Below are 7,925 nucleotides of genomic sequence, written 5' to 3'. Positions count from 1 at the left end.
TTTGTAGGGTAAAAAGTTTTGAATTTTGACAAGCATTATTTTTCTGAAAAACTCTTTGTTAATGAGTTTTTATCACATCTCAAGACTCAGTGATTACTTCCAAAGTTTTAAAGAACTGAACTTAAAATTAGTGTTGTTGTGAATAAACACTTGACCCATTGCCAAACAGCCCCAAAGGATTTAAGTTTTCATTTTGTATTCAGTAATTTAATCTACATAGTCAGTGTTAAATGCCATCTAGGCAATGTGACTAAAAAATAATATGGGGACTGTTTAAATTTAAAAATGGCACACCTAAGTACACATTCATTCCTAAGCCTGACATACCCCTCACTTTGACATATTTATTCCATCATCTTTGCCATTTTCTAAAGCAGTTCTAGAAATCTTTTGTGCATGTCTTTAGTTCCTTATAGTTGCTTTCAAGTCATCAATTAAAAACATGTATGTTGTAGTCATTTTCACTTGGGAAAGAGCTAGAAGTTTCACAGGGTAGATGTTAGTAATAAGGTAAACCCAGACAAACAATAATGCTGCACTGGCTTGGCTGCCTTTGGCCGGCTCTCAGCGGCTGTACTGACTACACTTTGATCCCATCTAATAAAGATGCTCAGGAAACAGGACTTCCAGAACTGCTTCCGAAAGGAGCAAGAACAGTGTGTGATGTGTCTTCCAGGTGAGGAGCAGATTGAAACGGTGTCACAAAGAAGTATCTTTTTTGAAAAAAATATATAAAGTATAAATACATATTAAGTACATGTATAAGTATAAATTATATATCTATGTATTAAGAAACATGATATTAATAACCTCTTGAATAAATATCATTTTCATTTTCAGGGATGAAATTAAAAATCATTGTGGGAAAGGAACCATTTCTGAGTAGTAAAGTTATAAACTAAAAAAGCAAAACTGTAAGACCAGTCAGTGAGGTGGAGGGACTAGAAGCCTTTTTCTTTTTGTTATATATTTATTTTTGGTCTTCAAATACTTTGTATTGCTTTATGGCAATAGCTATTCTCACAAGCTTTACACACTCTTCTCTCTCCCTTCCTATTCCTCTCCTCCTACCTCTTCAGTGTTGTAGGCAGCAGCACTGTTTTAAATCTGACAGACAGAAATTGCTGTTCCAAGCAAAGATTTCTGCATCTTTTGAATTTGAATGTTGCCTGTTGTACTTTTTCGCTCCCTCTTATGTGTTAGGTCTTCAGATATTTGTCTTTCCCTTGTCCTATTTGACTGATAGGTAGAACCAACTTTGTGAAAGCTGTTCAGGTAAGCAGGCATGAAACTAGTAGCAAGAAAGTGCTGCAATGAGATTTACATCTGATTTGATAGGAAACACTGACAAGAATACTTTAGAAGCAGTCATTCGTGTCTGATGGTCTTAAAAAGTGATAAGACGGGAAGAATTCAGTAATCAAAATGCTGATTTTTCTTGACTGGACAGACTAAAATGGTGCTGTGATGACTCATCTAGTCTCTTTTTATCTTGAGCTATAAAATAAGTTTCTTCATTTAGAGACACATGTCTATCTCAATCAGGTGAAATACTTAAATATCAAGTCTAGCACAATGGCATTCCTGATTTGAAATCAGAGTACAATTTAACAAATAATAATAAAGCTTAATAATTCATGTATTTCTTGAGAGTGAGGTTCAAATTAGCATTTTTGAAATTGGCCTAAGGTTCCTTTTTGATCTTATGTCATTAGGGGTAAGATTCTTGTTTCGCTCCTTAGTTTTGGATATCTTTCAGGTTTTTAGTTATCATGTTCAAAGTGCTATTGTCTTTTGCTTTTCTTCTTTCTTTTTTCTTTAAACTTATTTATTCATTTATTTTATTTTTAGTACTGGGAACTGAACCCAGGGCTTCACACTAAGTCCCATCTTCAGTCCTTTTTTTATTTACCTATTTTTATTTTGAATCAGGCTTTCACTAAGTGTGGGCTCAACTCCAGTTTCTAAAATCCAGCCTGTTGTCAGAATGCTGGGGTGACAGGCCCTACTACAACAGCTGTGTGGTTCTTTGTTTTTATTGTGTATGAAATCAAGCTCACAAAAACGAAGCTCAGAACATATGTTTGTATGGAAATTAATACATAATCACCAGGGACGTAGAATATATACTAAATGAGAACGAATATCGCATGCTACATTATTAATGTTTTACTGCATTGAATATCATGTAAGGTGACCACACAGGAGATTATTGGTGTACTTGGACCAATGAACTCTCAGTAGGTGAGGAGGAAATGGAAAGCTGCGCAGTACACTGAAGACAGACATTAGTTCCAAGAGTGGTTTGTGTTGATATAGTAAACTTAACTATGAAGACAAGTGACATATTCTGAGAGTTTTCAGCCACCTCGTACTGTTTGTCATTTAGCATCTAATAAGAGTGAGCATAATAGTATCCTTTAAAAGGCAGGTGGTTCAGTTTTTCCTTCAATCAGGATGATATCTAAATTATCCCAATGAATAAAAACATACATTGTTGAAAAACAAAACAAAACACAACAATCAAAAGCAAAACAAAACAGAGTTCCAAAAAAGAATCATAACATACTAAAAATTATTTCTTGTTCACAGCCTACAGCCCATATGCTTGAGTCTATTGTGTCTTCCTCTAAGGAGAGATGCAGAACAGATGGTATGTTGGTGGTAGTCTTACTTAAGCCCATCTTCTGTTAGGAAGATTTTCTGTAGTCTATATTTCTGATTTATTCTACTTAATCTTAATGTACATCTTAACTGCCAACTGTGATATAAATGAAATATTTGTGTATCTCTAAATATTTATGCATCCCTAATTCTTACTGGACATTGGTACATATAGTTATTCTTCATGATGATTTTTAAATCTACTCTGTCTGCAGAATTTGCTTAAATGAATCCCACTGGTCTCAGATTCTGGAAACAGTGCCTCTTCTGTACACTCAAGGAGAAGCTAATGATCAATGTGTGTTCCCTGTTACAAAATCCCTCCAAGCCAGGCATGGTCATGCATACCTGTAATCCCAGCACTCAGTGAAGGAGCTAAGGCAGGAGGATTGCTGCAAGGATTTGAAGCCAGCTTGTGCTACATAGTGAGTCCAGGCCAGCCTGAACTAAATGATGAGAACCTGTCTCATTGAAAAAAAAAAGTCACTCCTCCATCCTCTGTTTATGATTCCACCAACTGCTTGAAGAATCTGCTGCCAGCAATAGTTTCAGATCTATCCAGTATATCATAGGGTGTCAGCCACACATGGAGACAACACCTATAGTTCGAGCAGAGGCAGAAGTGCCACAAGTGTGAGCGCACCTGGGGCAACACAGCGATTTAGTGAAAGTTGGTCCCTGGATTCAATCTCCAGAATAAAGCATCTATTTAACATTTGCAAGATATATTAGATAAAGTTTCTAAAGGATCCCAATAGCAAAACTTTTCTATTTGTATTTTTAAACACAGTCTACAGAGGTGTAAAATCTCTAAATTTATTGAGTGTTTTGATAATAGCCTATGGCTATTATTAATGACTATTATGAGAGCATCTGGCTAACTATTATGAAGAATTTATTTTCCTATTGTGTTCCTATAAACTAAGCAGCACCGAAAATACAATTTCTCTACTATTTATATTTATTTATTTTTCTATTTTCCAACATTTCATTTGAAGACAAAGAAGATAATATTATATCTCCAGAATATTACCCAGGAACGACTGCAGGAATACCTTAAGCTGTTGCCCTATATTTAATTTTGTAGCATATAACTCTAAATTTTATTACAATGTAAAAGTAAAATAGAAATAATTTTAACCATCTGCCAATTACATTTTAAGTTTGTCTATTTTTATTAACTCACAAAAAACTTGCCGAACTTTGCCAAACTTTTACCTTTTAGTGGGCCATATCCAGCTCTGTAGTTATCATTTAATTCTCCCATGCAGCATGGAGCAGGAATAGAGAATAGAATTGCTAGATACTTGGCAGGCTAAAACCATAAGAAGGTAACTTTCAGTCTAGCTTTGGTAACTTAGCAAGTCTTGCCTCACATTAGAATAAAATAAATAAAACAAAACAAAATAAAATAAAATAAAATAAAATAAAAAATTTGGTATTCGGTATATGGGTAGTGTGCTTATCTAATATACATAAGGACCCAGGTTCAATCAGAAGCATCTCAAAAATAAACAATTAAATAAATAACATGGAAAAAGAGAAAGTTGAGGATGTACGTCAGGACTATAGCATCTGCCCAACACACGATAGACTGGTTTTCATCCCTAGTTCAAAAGCAAAAACAGCTCTTTCTTCTCAGCTGCTGACATGCCCTCCAAACCAAGGAAGACCCAGAAGCTTCGCAGCAATGTGAGCCAAGGCCATGGCCACATGGGCAAGCACCGGAAGCACCCTGGAGGCTGGGGTAAGGCTGATGGCATGCATCACTACAGGATCAACTGCGACAAATATCACTCACGTTACTTTGGGAAGGTTGGTATGAAACATTGTCACTAAAAGAGAAAACAAAGCTTCTGCCCAACTGCCAACCTTGATAAACTGTGGACATTGGTCAGTGAGCAGAGGGGAGGAAAGGCTGCCAAAGGCGAGACTGGAACAGCTTCCATCATTGATGTTCTGTGATCAGGCTGCTACAAGGTTCTTGGGAAGGGAAAGCTTCCAAAGCAGCCTATCACCGTGAAGGCCAAATTCTTCAGCAGAAGAGCTGAGGAGAAGATTAAGGGTGTCAGAGTGGGGTGGGACTGTGTACTGGTAGTTTGAAGCCACTGGACAAGAGACTCATTAAAATGCTAACAAATGGTTTTCAAAAAAAAGTAAAAAGGAATAATACTTTGATCCAGGTACAGCTATTAGAATAGTAAAATTAAAAAATTGAAAAACTAATGATATCAATGTTATGTATGAAAAGCAAAGGAATTATATTTATTTCAAATGGCATAACCAATTTGGAAGACAGTGTGTTTGATTTTTGCAAAACAAAATGTTCATTTACCATATGGCTCAGCAATTATAGTCTTAGGTATTTACCTGACTTATTTGAAACTCATCACCATCTGCATAGGATGCTTGAAGCAGCTTTGCTCATAACTGTCAGAAACAGGGAGCTACCAAGACTTCCTTTGGAGGGGAATGGATGAGCAATGTGTGAATCAGCTGTACAGTGCACTACTGTCCAGCTCTAAGAGAAATGAGCCATCCAGCCATGAGAAAACAGGGGCGAATTGTAAGTTCATGTAACTAAGTTTTAGTCAGTAGGAAAACAGCTACCTATATTGCATTATGTCCCATTTATTATATTAAATGAAAGGCAAACCTATAGTGGCAATAAAAATGGAGACGGAGAAGTTGTTCAGCTGTATCACTGATTCTTTAGAAAAGATTGTAATTACAGCAATACCTTGGTTCATGAAGGCTTCTGCTTGTAAACAATTTGGTTTTCAAAAAGAAGTGTTTAGCAAAATTTTGCTTTTGTTTGGCAATTCTGCATTAGAGAGAAGCATAACCATGGTCATCTTCCCCACCCCAGCATGAGCCTGGCACTCCTCCTCAGAATCATAGAATGAATTAAGTTTGTGAACCACTACAATCTGTATGATATTGTACAGAACATAGTTCCATTGTATTCTCTATACTATTGTGTATTAGATCCAGGGCACTATGCACATTACAAAGTGAAGAAAGTGATAGCACAAAGAGTATACTTTAATTTATACAATTAATAATTATTTAAGAGATACTATAATGGAATTCAGACTTGTTAAAAATTTTAACTATAATTTTATATAACAATTCCCAAAAGAGTATGGAAATAAGGTATAAAACTAAGTATTAAAATCAAAGATGTTTGATATCTTACTCTTTTTGGGTTTTTTTAAACAAACACTTTCCTCTGTTCTCTTCTTGCAGTCCATAGTTTTACTGGAGCTTCCTTTCTAGTCAACCTCAAAATGCTACAAGTTGTTCCGCTGGGTTCTTTGCTCTTGATTCTTAATATAGACTTGGATAAAAGTCTTCAACTCTAGCCAATCAAACAGCTCAACATTAGACAACCTTGAAATTTCTTCTGCCATATTAATTGGTCTGCCAAACATAGTCTCAGGAAAAGTTTGAATATGAACATTGCAAACAAATTTTCTGTCAAAGCACATCATACATGGTCTGGCATCTACCAGTCAATGTGGTTCTTGTTCCTAACTGAAACCTCCTGAGTCTTTTCTTTATTGGCAGCATTTTTATGAGGATTCTTGTCATCTGAACTCTGCTCAGGATCTTCTATTAAATTTAGTTTCAGTATTCTTAGGCAGCATGTTCAGGCAGCACCCCCCAACATTCCCAAACTCTTTCCAAAGGCTTCCGAATCACATAGGGTCAGGTAGCATCACACCACAACTCTAGTTCTCTGGTACCAAAATTTGTCTTAATTACTTTTATAGTTACTGAGATAAAATTCTCAATACCTAAAGTTGAAGGAGGAAAGGCTTATTCCAGCTGTTGTAGGAGTTTTGGTCCATAGTGGGCTGTCTCAAGGCAGAGTGGCATCCATACCCAGAATCATGCCAATTTACTACCACACACCCTTAATCCCAGTCACACATGCCTTAGATTCAATCAGGTCTGAAATGCCCCACCTATGAGTGCCTGAGGTTTTAAAGGAATATTTAGAAGCAAGCTATAAGGTGGTTTTTATGTTAAACACGGCAAACTACCCCTCTAATCTTCCTTCGAAAATCCAGTAATGTCATTCAAATAATGAAAAACATAATGGACCAATTTTATTTGAAGTATATTCTACAAAAAACCATAATTCAAAGCTGTCACAGTAGAAGGAAAGGGACGGTGAGACAGCTCAATGGACTAAGAGCCTGCTTAGGCAGGCACAGCGTCTGGGGTTCAATCCCCGGCACCACATGCTGCACCTGCCCCACCCTCAGGCGTGCTGAGCCAGTAACTGAGTCCAGTTGTGATGGCACATGCCTGTAATCCCAGAGTTAGGGAGGCTGCAAACAGGAGGATCACTGTGAGTCTGAGCTGCATAGTGAAAACCTGTACTAGATACATAAAAAAAAAAATAAATAAAAGGAAGAAAGGAAAACCTGAGAAATTAAGACAACAATGGAAAGTATAAGGAAACCTCATCACTAAAGTTCTTTGGTAATGTGGACAGGATTCTACAAAAGAAGAAGCTGTACATAAAGTCTAAGGAAACCCAAATGAAATAAAAGCTTGTCTTAGTAAGAATGTGTTCATATTGGTTAAGGACTTGCGGCAAACTTGCCATAGCAATGTGAAACTTCGAAAATAGGGAGAAGCCACATCCATTTCCCCATATATGTCTCAAGTTTATCCTTCTTCATAGCTGAGTAGTACTCCATTGTATAAAAATACCACAGCTTTTTATCCATTCTTGAGGAGGTAGGTATTTGGGTTATTTCCAAGACTTAGCTATTGTACTTCTATGAACATGGCTGCACATATACTACTTTGGTATGTTTCCAATTATGAGAAAATCTGGAGAAAGAGAATAACTGCACACATATCAGGAAATGATGTGGATTGTGTCCATATTAATAAACAAAAAAATATTTTCGCATGTGTAAACACTGTGTTGACTCCCTAGTGTAAGAAGCTGAAAGAGTAAATAAGATCCAAAATGATACTGTGAGATGGGAAGAAAATGATCAAAATGAAAGAGAATCTGGAATCAGGAAAAGGAGAGAAGAAAGGGAAAAGGAAAAAATATATATATAATAGTTGTGCTACTCATTGCTATTAGCACCTTGAATGAAAAGGTTCTTGCCTATATTGTTTAATCAATTTTTCAGGCCTTTACCTTGTAATATGAACACTTACTTTGAGGACAACAATAAGCCATGTACTAATCACTGTTACTCTCTTACTATCTTGTTTTGAAATTTTGT

Source organism: Octodon degus, unplaced genomic scaffold (genome assembly GCF_000260255.1).
Source record: "Octodon degus isolate 3935 unplaced genomic scaffold, OctDeg1.0 scaffold00013, whole genome shotgun sequence".
NCBI lineage: Eukaryota > Metazoa > Chordata > Mammalia > Rodentia > Octodontidae > Octodon > Octodon degus.
The sequence above is the reverse complement of the archived record's forward strand: the minus strand, read 5'-3'. Positions refer to the sequence as shown.